Genomic DNA, 13121 nt, shown 5'->3' with positions numbered 1-13121 from the left:
GCAAAGTTGTAGATATTCTCAGCTCTCTTAACTGTAGTGGTGCTCAGTGTTTGGCTATATTGAATATGAGTGGCTCTTCTAAAAGTCATAAACTAATTGCAGTTTTATGTAAAATTTCGAAGTGATTTTATTCTTCCTGTTAGTTTATAGTAGATAATTTTGTGGAATCATGACAGCAGCAGCCCTTGAGAAAATGGGAAGCTTGCTTATAGATTGCATATTCAAGTGGGTGAACCTTTCCTCTGGAGGCCCATTATATGTCTGTATAACGTACTCAATGGTTTTCACTATACCTGTGATATTTTTAGTGTTATTTTTTACAGTAATTACATGTCCTTTACAATGTCCTTTGTTTCTGTATGGCTTAATTACTGGAGATTTGTTATGCAGATGCTATTTGGAATAAAACTAAGGTGTGGATTATTAAATATTTCTAAGTGTGAACACCTGAATACTTGTAGTCAAACATTAAACATGATGGCAACTCTATACACCACATTACAGCCTGGCAGAGCTAAGCACTTTTCAAAAACTAGGAATGCTGGTTGTGCTACTAGCATTGCAGCTGCCTTGGCTCTAGAAGTCTGAATGTTGTAACTAGCTGAAGCAGACCACACCTTTCTTAATCACAAACTTTGACATGCTTTGGAACACGTATTGTCACTTGGTTCCCTCTAGCAAGAGAAATTACTTCATAATACTCCTAAATAGTTCTCTGTGTTGTTGACTGAATTCATTATAAAAAAAAAAAAAAAAAAAAAAAAGGCACCCTGTAACTCTGAAAGTTAATACAGGGAGGGAGAAATATCAAGCATATAAATTAAATATGCAGAAGAGGATGAGAATATTTCTTTCAAGTGGGGACTGAGTGGTAAATGTTGCAGTGAAGTATAATATGTGCTGGCAGAATACCCCTTGCAGGTCCAGATCTTAAAGATAGCTGTCTCTTGTAGACTCCTAAAAGGTTAAGTAATTTAGCTTTGAGAACCTTTTGAGTATACCAGTGGTTTTACTTGCTGTTGAAATCTGATGGAAGTATTTACATGATCTTTATATCAAGGATACTTAAAAATTAGTTTGTATTGAAGTCTAAGTACCATTCAAATCACTAGAGTCATTTAATCAAATAGACATTTAAAACCAGTGTGAAACCAGTGTCCTCAAATATGGTTCTGCTCCCCTCTACCCCATCTATTTACCTACACAGAACAGTTCTTTGAGTTGTCCCAGCAGCCTTACTGAGTCCTTGGTCCCCATTGTATTTTGGAAAGCAATAGAAATGCTGAACATGTGCATTATGTTAAGGTCCCTTTGTTATATCTTTATTAGAGATATTGTTGCCGAAGACCGTCTTACAGAATTGCTTCTGACATTTTGAATTGTTTTTAGCAAATATAAATAAAAATTAAGGAGATATTACTAACATGTATGTATACTTTGTCACTTTTCAAATGAAGTGAGCTTTTTGTTTGCATTTTGCCAGCGTATGTGTGCTGAGTCCAACTGTAACTTGGTGGAACTTTTAAGGACATGAATGTCTTTGGTAAACTCTTGGCTTGTCTTTTCCATATTTGAAGTAATATTGCTCATCAGATTGCATAGTGCCTTGAGAGACAGAAGATGTTATCTAGAGAGTAGCACTTGTAAGGCATCCGTCATTTCAGGCATATATTATTGCATTTATGTGCATTGGCATATAAATCTCTGGAATACAAATCTTATAGTGCTGGTTTATTTATCTGTTTGTTTGTTTGTATGTCTGCTGCCCAGACTAGTTTGTTGCTACCTCTGTTACATTTTACAGTGCAGCATGGTTACTAATTTAGGAAAGCAGGCATTTGCTCTGAATCTATCAGGCACCCAAAGTACCTAAATTATGGAGTTTGATACCAGCAGTAAATACAGTTATTTTAGGCTGTAAGTATTTTAACATAAACTTCTTGATATTCTTTTCTTCTTGTCACTTTCTGTTGTCTCTGTGTTTCAGTAAAGAATAATGAATGTGGGAGGCACGCAACAGTCAAACTGACGTGTGTGGCTTCTCCTTTCTCTGCTTGTTAGAGCCAAATTTAACCTTTACTGACATAGCTGAACCCTGAAAGAAAAACCATTTAAGTGTGTTAGGAAGTACTGAGAGTAGGATGGGCTAAACAAAGTAATGTGAGGATGTTGGATTAAAATACCTCATCTTCCACTGGTAAATCTTGATGATGGAGAAACCTACCTAGATGAATTACTCTATAAACAATAAGTTGTTCGTGGTGGTTTTGTTGTTTTTCTTTGAAATTTGGTTAAAAGTGTGACAGTGACTACTTGTTCCTCAGGAACTGCTTTGTGCTTAATAAGAAGGAAGGGTAGAAGGAAAAGTGATTAATGGATGGTTAGGCAGGGAAATTCCTGGGAAATGACAGTCATGAGAAAAAGGTTTGCAGAAATTGCACAAGTGAAGAACAGATTGGAAGGCAAAAAAATCTGGCTTGAATTGGTCCATCTACAAAGTTTTAGGAGAGATAGGTTTTGGGTAACCTTTCTTTGGATTAATCAGCAGATAATAAAATCCATTGAGCACATGAACCTTTAAATGCATCTGCACTTGTAAAGCCGGGAAAAAAATTGGTCTAGAGTTTGTATTTTACTGTAGAACAAGATTCTGCTTAAATATGTTTGAGAAGTGATTAGATAGGTGTCAATTTTTGCCTGGAAGTGATATTTATAGAACATTTTTTTTCTTTGTGTAAGGAATGTCATGAGAATTTTTATGCGTGTGATTTGTACTGTTGACTTAATGAATTGTTCAGATGTATGTTTGTAACCAAAAGTTAACTCTTTATATATGTTTTCCTGAGAAGGATGATGCAACCCAACCAATGTTTTTAATAGAAATATTTAAAAATGCAATGTATTGAAAGAATGTAATATAATTTAAATATTATTTTAAAAAGAAATATTATTTTAAAAGGTAATATAATAATAGAGTGAATTAATTTTCTTTCCCATCTATTGGATTAATAGCTAATGTTTGCTGGGTTTTTTTGCTGTTTTTAAAATGTTATAGTCTAAATTTGATAGATTCACAGCTTGGTGTTTTAAAAACTAGTTTTACCCTAAACACTTCTAATATACATATGGGAACTGTAATCTCTAAAAGTGTGATAATATATTTCATATCAGAAGCATGAACTTGGTAAAAATAATAGAAGCCTTGTATTCAAGACTAATTACAGAATAAAGTCAAAATTTGATCTGTGAGAGAATGTTGCTGAGCATGGTCTGACTTCTAAAAAAGCTAATTTTCCTTAGATGCATGGACTAAAGATTAGAAAAGTGAGTTTATGACAGGACAAACAGTATATTTCCTTTTAAATAAAGTAATATATTAATTAGTGGGGTTTGTTTGGGGACACACTATTAAAAAGTAAAATTAAAAGAATGTTTTTAAGAAGAGGTAGTTTTATTTCTGGTTGGTGCCTTGTCCATACTTGCTTTGTGAAGCAGTCATGTGTTATTGATTTGACACATTATAGAGAAGAGAATGTGAATAGAATAACTGGGTTTATGGCCTGAAATATTTGCGTTAAAAATATATAAAATCTGTGCAAGGAGACATAGGGCATTGGAGATCAGTTTATGTAATTAGACTTAGTGGGAAATGAGCTACTGCACACTTCATATTTTGTTGAAATGTGATTGTGGAATCTTTTAACTGGATTGTGTCATTGTTATATATGATTACTAGGCAGTGAAGGAATCTTCAGATACTGGTGTATTGTGGCAATGACTGCATCTCATCTTTATAGGAAAAATTATGGGATAGTGTAATATTACCAGTTTAAATTTCCTTTTCAGCAAAGAATGTTTATTAGATTGTGGGGAATTTCAACAAAGTCTGATGAGGTGTGCTCTGCAGCATGCAAGTCGAATCTTGAGTCCCATTTCAGTGCCACTCCAACTGTATGCCCAGCCAAAAGCAAAACCTGTCCCAAATTAAAATGCTGGGGTATTCCAACATGTAAATAATTCTTTGCCAAGCATTTACTTGTGACAGTTAAATTACTCTCTAAGTAAGAATTTAAAGCACATCCGTAATTGTCTTCTCTTATGAACTGCCCAAGCAAGTGTTTGGTAGTTCTAATTGACTGCATAGAGTGAGTTTAGACAATAGATTGAGAATATCCAGTTTCTTGGATAAGAAAAGATTACATTCAGCAACATGTAGCCCAGTACTGGAAAACTGGCATTATTTCTCCATTTCTTCAATGGCGGTGAGATACCTGTGATTCTGATTGGATCTCTGGTGGTCCATTACTAAGTGGCTGTCAATATCACTGTTGAAAACAAGAGCTGATCTCTGTTTTAAGCCGCTGAAGAATGTATCTCAAAAATTAAAAAACAGGATTAAACAAGCCCCCCGTATTTAGTTTTCTCATGAGCAGTTAGGAGCCGAACTGTCTCCTCGTTATCAATGTCTTTGTCAAGATGGATTAGACTAAGGTAGTGTTTTTTCCTTTAGTAAAGAGGTTTCTGTGTATACAATCAAGAAATACATAAATGGGTGTTTTTCTAGCACATTTGGTGGTGTTACTTTATTATTTTCCCTGTCAGTAAAATGAAGGTGTGAACAGCAGCCCCCTTTTAATAGTTCTTGTCTTTGCTTTCAGACTGAGTAGAGCAAACCCTCACATGCCATTTGTTTCTGCATCTTCCCCTGGGACTTTGATCAGAGTCCCACAGGCTTATTTCTTTTCTTATTTCTTTCTCTGTTAAATACCTAGTGAGGAGTTTGTTGTTTGACAAGTTTGAGGTCTTTCCCACTGCTTACTGGTATTGGTTAACCTGATAAGGTTCATAGTAGTAAAATATTAATCACATCCTTTAACTGACTGGAAGACTTGGAGACTTGCTGCATGCAGACAAACCAGAATGACCTGCTCCTTCATGTGCTTTTGCTTTAGTTTTACAATTACCTGTTGTAAGTAAAAAAATGCAGCTCGTGGCTTTAAAAATAAAGCCTTTACGGCTTAAAAAAAAGAGAAATTAGTAATTTAGAAACTTGAAGGAATTAAAAGGTCTTCTTCCCCTGGAAGTAAAGTATTTCTATTAGAATCTATTAGATTATTATTAACAATCATAACAAAGTATATATAATTTTGTGTGTTTTCCCTAGTCGTAATTTTGTAATGTTTGTGGAGCAGTAGATTTGCTAAGCAGGTAAACCTGGTAATGTATTAAGTTACAAAACCCAGAACTAGATTTGATTATACTCATATAGCACATATGTTTAGCTTTTTTTGGAGTTTATTGGATTATTGATGGTTTTGCCTTCTCATGCAGCAGCTAAACGCTTTGTTTAAAACAACTTTTGTTTGAAAGGAACATATAAAATATGCAGTACATGTCTCTTTGTGAACCAGGTGAATTGCAGGTAAGAACTGGTTTAACAGGGCAGCTAGGAGCACACTTGCTGCAAAAGGAAAACTCCTGAGCTGGAGAGATGCAATACTCCTTGCTGCAGTGCTGTGCCATGCTGAATGTTCTGTAGTCTTTGAAGGACTTGGATTGCAGCTGTAACCTGACCACATATTGATAGACATGTTTTAAAATGTTTTACATCATGTGGCTGGGACTGTGTTGAGACCGGAGTCTCAAACATTCTTAGGAGCAGTTAATGGGACATCTTCTTCCAGGTGGACCTCAGCAACAGTGAATTCAGAAATGAACTGAATTGCATGACCTAGTTTCTGAGATCAAATAAATTTATCTCACAATTGTATGAAAAATGTGTGAGGAATACATATTGCATTCAGCATCATTGCTAATGCTGAGCTATTGTTGCAACCCAAAATAATGAATTCATCTTTGTTGTGATACAAGAAAGAACATGTCTAATGTTTTGCACTGAGAAATTTTCCACTACTGCATTTCTGGAAGGCAAGGCAGAGTTTTGTCTTCCAATGAAGCATTTCAAATGCACTTTAATGATTTTTATTTGGGTTGTTATATTTTAAATTGAAATTATTTTTACATTCCTGTTGGGGAGAGGTATTTTTAAAGGTGCCTGTCCCTTTGGCATCTCAGCAGTGAGCTAACATTCAGAGAAGAATATAGCCTTTAGCCTTTTCTTTTAATTAAACATCAGAAGACCCAGATGCCAAAGGGTGAAATATATTTATTTTGTCAAACTCTTTCATCCTTGTCTAGCTGGATTGTGAGATTAGTTTTTATTTGAGTAATTTAGGCTCTTTTGTCTTATTGGATATATTTTTGGGACTTTGTATCTTGAGCAACTGCCATTTTAATTTTCTCTTAGAGAAATCACAGTATTCGATACATCCAACATGTATTACCAGAATTTTTAAGGTGAAGTGAGTTAAACTCCTACAGCATCTTTCTCTTTTTCTGCATAAAAGCACTCTAAACAGGGACTGTTCTAAACAAAACAGTTATCTGTTTACAGATAACTACAAGGCAGTTGGCAGGTGGCAAAAAATTAAAAGCTTAAGGTAAGAGTGGACAAAAAGGGCATACAAGTATGGTCAACAAAACAAAAAAATGTACTTTTTTGCACACACAAAACAGTACAGCACCATTAAAAAAAAAGAAAGCACAAGTAGAAATCATACGGCTAAAAGTTGCCTTTAGTTACCATGGCAAGTAGAAGATAATTGTATAGTATTTTGCTAGAGCTTATCAGGACTTAAAAATCTCATCATCTTCAAGAGGAATATTGCACTTACCCATGTATTTTCATGTCTGATTTTAATCTTCAGGGTACTGGCATTCTCAGAAGGCAAAACAAAGATAATAAGGCAATGAATGATTAAAAATAGTCAAAAGTTACTGAATTTTAACATTGCTCTAAAGCATATGGTTTCTTTTTTTGTGCCTCACTCATTTAACTAAATCAGTATTTGATCATGACTTCAAAGTAATTCTCACACAAAGAATTTGGGAAACATTGTAAAACTGAAAGCAACCATCCCACGGGAGAAAAAAAGACTGCAGAAAATTCACAGAAGCAGCACTTCCAGAACTGCCTCTGCTTTCTGCCTGAGGAAGGTTTTACAGCTTAGTAGAAGGGGCCAGAGGCAAGAGCCTGAGAAAGTGATGCTGCTTTTCAGGAGATTTAATCTGCTCGCCTCTTTCAGCTTCACAGAGAAGAGAACAATGAGGCTGAGTTAGGCTTCAGGCCAAGCTAGCCCAGGAACTCATCTGCAATAGTAGTCAGTTAAATTCATGCTTATGGATAAAATATTTGGTAGGTTGTTGTGATACTAGTCCCAGTACCTTGTGGTTTTGTTTCTTAGCTAGTAATTTTTTTTCATTTATTCGTTATCACTTTTTTAACTGATCAAACATTCACAACATCCTTGAACAAGTTATTGTCCTAATTAGTTGTTTGAATAAAGTACTACTTTTTGTTTGTTTTAAACCTGCTGCCTAACAGCTCCTAATTTCTGAATCAGAAGGGTGAATAACAAACATAGAAATAATGAACATTTTTTCTCTGGTCACTGATCTCCATGCCACTCATAAACTGTTGTATTTCTTCCAGTCATGTCTCTTTTACCTGAAGATCCATCATCTGCTTAATTCTTCTGCTACAGAAGCTTTCCTGTACATCCTAACCATTCTGTTTGCTTTTCTGCATACTTTCAGGTCCAAGAGTGGCTGATCTTTCTAGTGCTGTGGTCTGCTCTGAGAAATTTCTTAGCATTGGTGCACAGGAGAATTAGAGGTTGACCTGAAGAGATTTTAAAGAATACTTAGCAATTCCTTTGATATCTCTTGTCAGTGTGATGGTACCTGGTTTAGAGACCATCATCATGTATGAATATTCCACCCATTTGATGTTACTGTGTATTTAAGTTACATCTTGGATGGTTATGTCCAATTGACCTCCAAAGGTTCTTCCAGCCAAAGTTATTTCTGCAGTTTGTTATCCTATTGTACTGACACTTCAATGCATGAAATGCTCCTTCAATTCTTTGCAAAAAATTTCTTTCTGTATAAAGAAAAAAATTTGCACCTTCTACAAGACTTATTCCGCTTTTACTCACATTTCAATACAGCTTATTAATTTTGAACAACAGAAGTCAAGCATGGATTCATTTGGGTGACTCTTTTGGAAACCACCTTATTTTAATGAAATATTACTTTTTCAACCTTTTACTTCCCGTCTCTTCCTTTTCTTGTTGCTTATTTATCTGCGAGGAACTTTTCCTCTCATATGAAAACTGGAAGAGAGCCTCATAGTGAGTCCCATTAAAAATACTTTGTTAATCCATATTAATATATAAGCTCATATTAACTGTATTTCTCAAAGAACTCTAAACAGTGTCCCCAGATCTCCTTCTTAAATTTTTTTTTTTTTTTACTTTACCGTATATTTATCCATATATTTTCAAATTCTGTTTTTATAGTAGGCTTTACCAATTTACCTCATACAAAAGTCAAATGTCTCTGTCAAGATGTCTGTTAACGCTGAGTTCTTCTAAAACATTCCTGTCACACTTACCCTCCTATTTCTATGGTACCAAGATGGTTTTGATTGCAGATCACATTTAAACAACTCGCCAATTTAATATTTGAATTATTTTAGTACTTGGTCTTTCCAAATTGTGACTGTATGAAATTAATCTGATTAATTTTTCAGTAGAATCAGTTCATTAAACTGGGTTGTTTTAACCCTTTGATTTGGTTTATATGGAGAAAAAAGGTAAGGTACCTTTAAAGGGGATTCAGAGAAAGCACTTAAGTTCAGCCCTCATTGCTGCTCTTGCTAACCTGTGAATAAATAGAAGACACGTTCAATCTTGCACTTTTCATAACTTGCATTTCTTAAGCTTTAGTGTGTAGCAGGGAATTAAATAGTAACTTCATTATCTGATACTTTGAAAATGTGCCTCAGTTCCACTAACCTTACAAGTTATTCTTTAACCAGCCCATTTAGAATAAGAGATATGGGGAAAGGGAAGCATGAAGCAGTATGTCTTTTACTTCAGATGATAAAGCTGAACATATTTACTGCTCTTGGATTTTTTCCTTTAATTGGGTTTGACAGCAACAAATTGCATGAAATATGATAAAACAACAAAGTCTGCATGTATAGACAGCAGCTTTCCTTCTAGAATGACATCTCACCCCTGGCAGTAGCAGTTGTTTTGCAACTAGCAGTGATCAATGGAATTCACTTAATGCCACCACATCCTCCACCTCCATGGTGGGTTTTGTGTTTTTTCCCCCCATAAGACCACATAGGTTGTCTTACAGTTTCCCTCCCCATATGCTTGATGGGGACAAGAGTTGATAAATAAGGAGAAAACTCAAAAGGAAAAGGGTATGAGACTTAATGATAGGGACTTAAATCTCTGCTCCTGTGCATTGTGTGCTGGGTTTTTATTTGTCTGTTTCTGGTGGTATTGCTTTAAATCCTGTAATTGTACATTGGCCTGCACATGGCTCAGGCATCTGAGAAACATGAAATGATAAACTAAGCTTGAAGAGCTGATGCTGGGATTTAAGTGGATAAGGGGTATTCTTTTCTCAGGGTGGTATTTTTAGGAGAAAGAGCCATCTCTGGATGTTCTGGTGGTGTCAGTTTGACCTCTGGTGATTCTGTGACATAAGTACAGGCTGTTGCTATAAGGTGTGATGCTTTTTCTCACCCAGGTGTTCCCTCACTGCCCTTTCATTTGAATCTAATGATCATCTGCTCACAGGGCTTCAATGAAGTAATGGAAAACTGGTCAAGGGACATAGTGATGGTGCAGAGATGGGGAAAATCAGTGATTTTTCTTTCTGACTGGGTTGTTGAACCATTTCAGTCCTGAGGTTATACAGTTGGCAGGGGTGTGACAGAATATCCTCATCCTAGGTTAGATGGAACATCAACCCGTAGCAGTGGACTTGATTCCCATCCTTATTGCCTACGTTTATTTACCAATAATCTCTTGATTTTGCAGCAAAGATCAAGTGATTGTGGATGACTTTATTATATATTTTAATTTTTCTCTTGAAGGATAAATTACTTGTAAGTAAATATAAAAAAGGAAGCTGTTTAATTTTAAGAAATTGTTGGAATTTGTGCTAAAAATTGAAAATATTTTTCTTTGATAAGGAGGTTGGGAGTTTGCAGAAGTCTTTGTTTTGGATAGGACATAGTTTTTGATATGCCACTCCCTCTAGAAGAGAAAGAGAATCCTGTAAATGAAGACAGCGAGATCAGAGATGCAAGGCAGTCAGTGGTCTGAACATCAGTGTTAACTGGGTAAGGTTAGGGAATACAACAAATTCATGGAAAATCTTAGAGGTATCACAAAATACTGTGCCTTCTGTATTTCATGGGATTTATTTCCCTAGATTGCCAATGCCTTGAATGTGAAAAGTATGCAGCATAGAAATCAAATCACAAGTATTTATTATTTAGGGATGAGGAATTTTAGCTACAATGTCGTAACTGTGAAGTACGTACTCATCCTTTTTCACCTTTATAACACAAATGTTTTGTAATGAAAGCATTTTTTTTCTTTTCCCAAAGAAAATATGTTGTTACCTGTATCCTGTACAAACCAGAAGTCATTAAGCATACTTTTTGTAAGGAGGTTTGTTTCAGACAAAGCAAGTATCTTTACATTTCTCAGTGTAATGCCATAATTCTTGGCAACATTCATGTACAGATCCTTCTATACAAAGGTCTGTATTAGCCTGAGTTTTTATTGCATGTAGGTTAAGAACTTTCAGTTAAAAAATAAGAGGTATCTGCTGTGATCAGATTAGAGGCCACAGAAAAAAACCCAAATGTTTGAAGAGGAAGATCTGAAGAACATTTAACTTAAAATTCTGAAGAATTGTGTAACATTATGAAGAGGATTCACATAGGTAAGATTATTCTGTTATTTGCTGGAACCTGTCTGCTTTGCCAGGCAGCAGCCACTTCCCCATCACATTATGTAATAATGCAAAACTCCTCCCTTGACAGAAAACTATTTTAAAGAAGTAGAAATGGGGACTAATGTCTGTTATCCTAGAGGGAGAGTCTGTTAGTCAATACTGAACAGAAAAGAAATAGCATGAAAGGTATTTTTAGTTTTTGCAATGTTTAATTAATAAAATTCCAGCACATTTTCAGCAATTCATGTTTTTAAATTTTGAGACCTGTGAAAGATTCTAGGTGGCATAAGTGTGTGTTTTTATGAGTTATTTTGTACACAGCCACCATCTTGCTATCCTTGAACAGTGTAGTAACCAGGTTGACTAATTTGTGCTCAATAGACTTGTTGAAAGTCGACTCCAGTTGTGCCATGCTTTCAGGCACACTGTGAGATTGGACTATCATATTTTTAGTATATTTAGAAAGGACAAAATTTATGTTTGTTTATACTTAATTGACCAGGTTCTTTAGAAAATTATCCAGTGTTTATGCTCATCAATAGAAAAATGCTGAAGTGTTACTAGATTCGTGGCATCGCACAATGTTAGTCAGTTTCCAATGTGGCTCTTTTTCTCAAGCCTTTTTCTTCTTTCTGCTTGATGCAGAATTATCCCTGGGATTATTCAGAAGGTAGGATTAAAAATATAGCTCTAAGTAATTCTGTGGAATAATGGATTTTTATCTTCCAAGATTTGTTCCTGTTTTTTGGAGTCTTTAGCTGCGCATAATCTCCTACTGTCTGGACACACCTTCGTAGCTCATCTATAGTGTCTGCCCAATATAAGTTGTTGGTTCCTGAGGGCAGGTACTTGTTTGAACAAATACACATTTTAGAATGCCATGCCTGTCTATGGCACCACATTAAAAGATGTGTTAATTACCACTGCTTATTTCATACTTTGTGCTTTTATAAAAAAAGCAGCACCTCATGTACCACATTTTTAAATTCATATGCCTAAATTCTAGTTTGCTGGATTAAAAAAACCAAAACAGTGAATCTCCTTAGTTTTTAAGCAACATTATTTTAAAAATTTATATCCCCAGTTCATCTACTAGATTACACTGAAATTATATTGATTACATTACATTACTATGATTACATTATCAGAACAAATGAAAACTAGACAATTCCACAAGAAATTTCTATTAGTTTAAGCATCCTTTCTTGCATTTGCAATCCACAGTTATCTTTCTATGGCATGCCTGGATTTTCTAGATTATTATGCTAAAGTTTGTGTTAAACTTAAAACAAGTAGTAATTAAAAAATTCAAAGATTTAACAAGTGCAGCTGGAGTTGGTGATACCTAATCTTTCTGCTAAATTTATCTTGGCTTTCTGAAAATAGGATCCTTCATTTCTGCAGTAACATATGGATGTACAAGAAACAATGTATGTACCTCAAGAGTATGAGAGTTTGAATGATGCCTAGGACAGCTCCTGGAAACATTTGCTGTGCAGACAGGAATGGGTTGATATTTGTATGCTGGTAGATTCTTCATACACTGTATTTCACTAATTTTCAGATTGCTGTTGCTCTGTTCTAACATTTTTGTCTCCTGACTTTCTGAAATCTTGAGTTTTCTGCTCTGTTTTGAGAAACAGAGAAAAAAATAACCTAAGGAATGAATCTGAGTTGAGCAGAACCACCCTTAAAGGCATCAAAGACAAATGGTCATCAGAATAATAAGTTAATTCCTTCTCTAAAGGCAGCCCTTATGACTTTTTTTTTTTTCTTAAATTTAAAAGTATGGATGTTCAGAAGCATTTTTGCAGTGCCTGTTTTTTCTTGCATAGAGGCAACCTTCCAAATACTTTAAAATGAAAGTAATGAATGTCCCTGCTTAGGAGTTAAGCAAATGCCTTCTGTTGGAGTTATTTTTCTAAATAAAAAATTAAATTCTGAAACCTCAGTTTGGATTCTGAATTGTCTTTGCTAAATACTTATTTCTGATCAAAAGAAATGCTAGCTTCATTTGTAGGAGCACTAAGGTGAACATTAAGTTTGGCCTTCACTTGGAAGACCTGAAAACTTAAAGCATCTGCTGAAAGGGGGGCTGTCCAAGTCAGTGAGTGTCCCTGCTCCCATGCTGCCAATTTTCCTAATGCTACTCATATTGTCATTAAGCATAAAGAAAGAGTTATCCTCAAATATCTCTGCTGGAAAAACATTTGAGCTAAGTCAAATACTGA

At 35.1% G+C, this 13121-nt stretch overlaps 1 protein-coding gene across 3 annotated transcripts in view; it reads left to right on the top strand.

Moving 5' to 3' along the window:
* VAV3 (vav guanine nucleotide exchange factor 3) overlaps positions 1-13121 on the top strand; it is a 158572-nt gene that overhangs the window by 109786 nt on the left and 35665 nt on the right. The gene's annotated exons all lie outside the window — the stretch shown is intronic.

The sequence above is a fragment of the Heliangelus exortis genome, chromosome 8 (genome assembly GCF_036169615.1).
Source record: "Heliangelus exortis chromosome 8, bHelExo1.hap1, whole genome shotgun sequence".
Lineage (NCBI taxonomy): Eukaryota > Metazoa > Chordata > Aves > Apodiformes > Trochilidae > Heliangelus > Heliangelus exortis.
The sequence above is the reverse complement of the archived record's forward strand: the minus strand, read 5'-3'. Positions and strand labels throughout refer to the sequence as shown.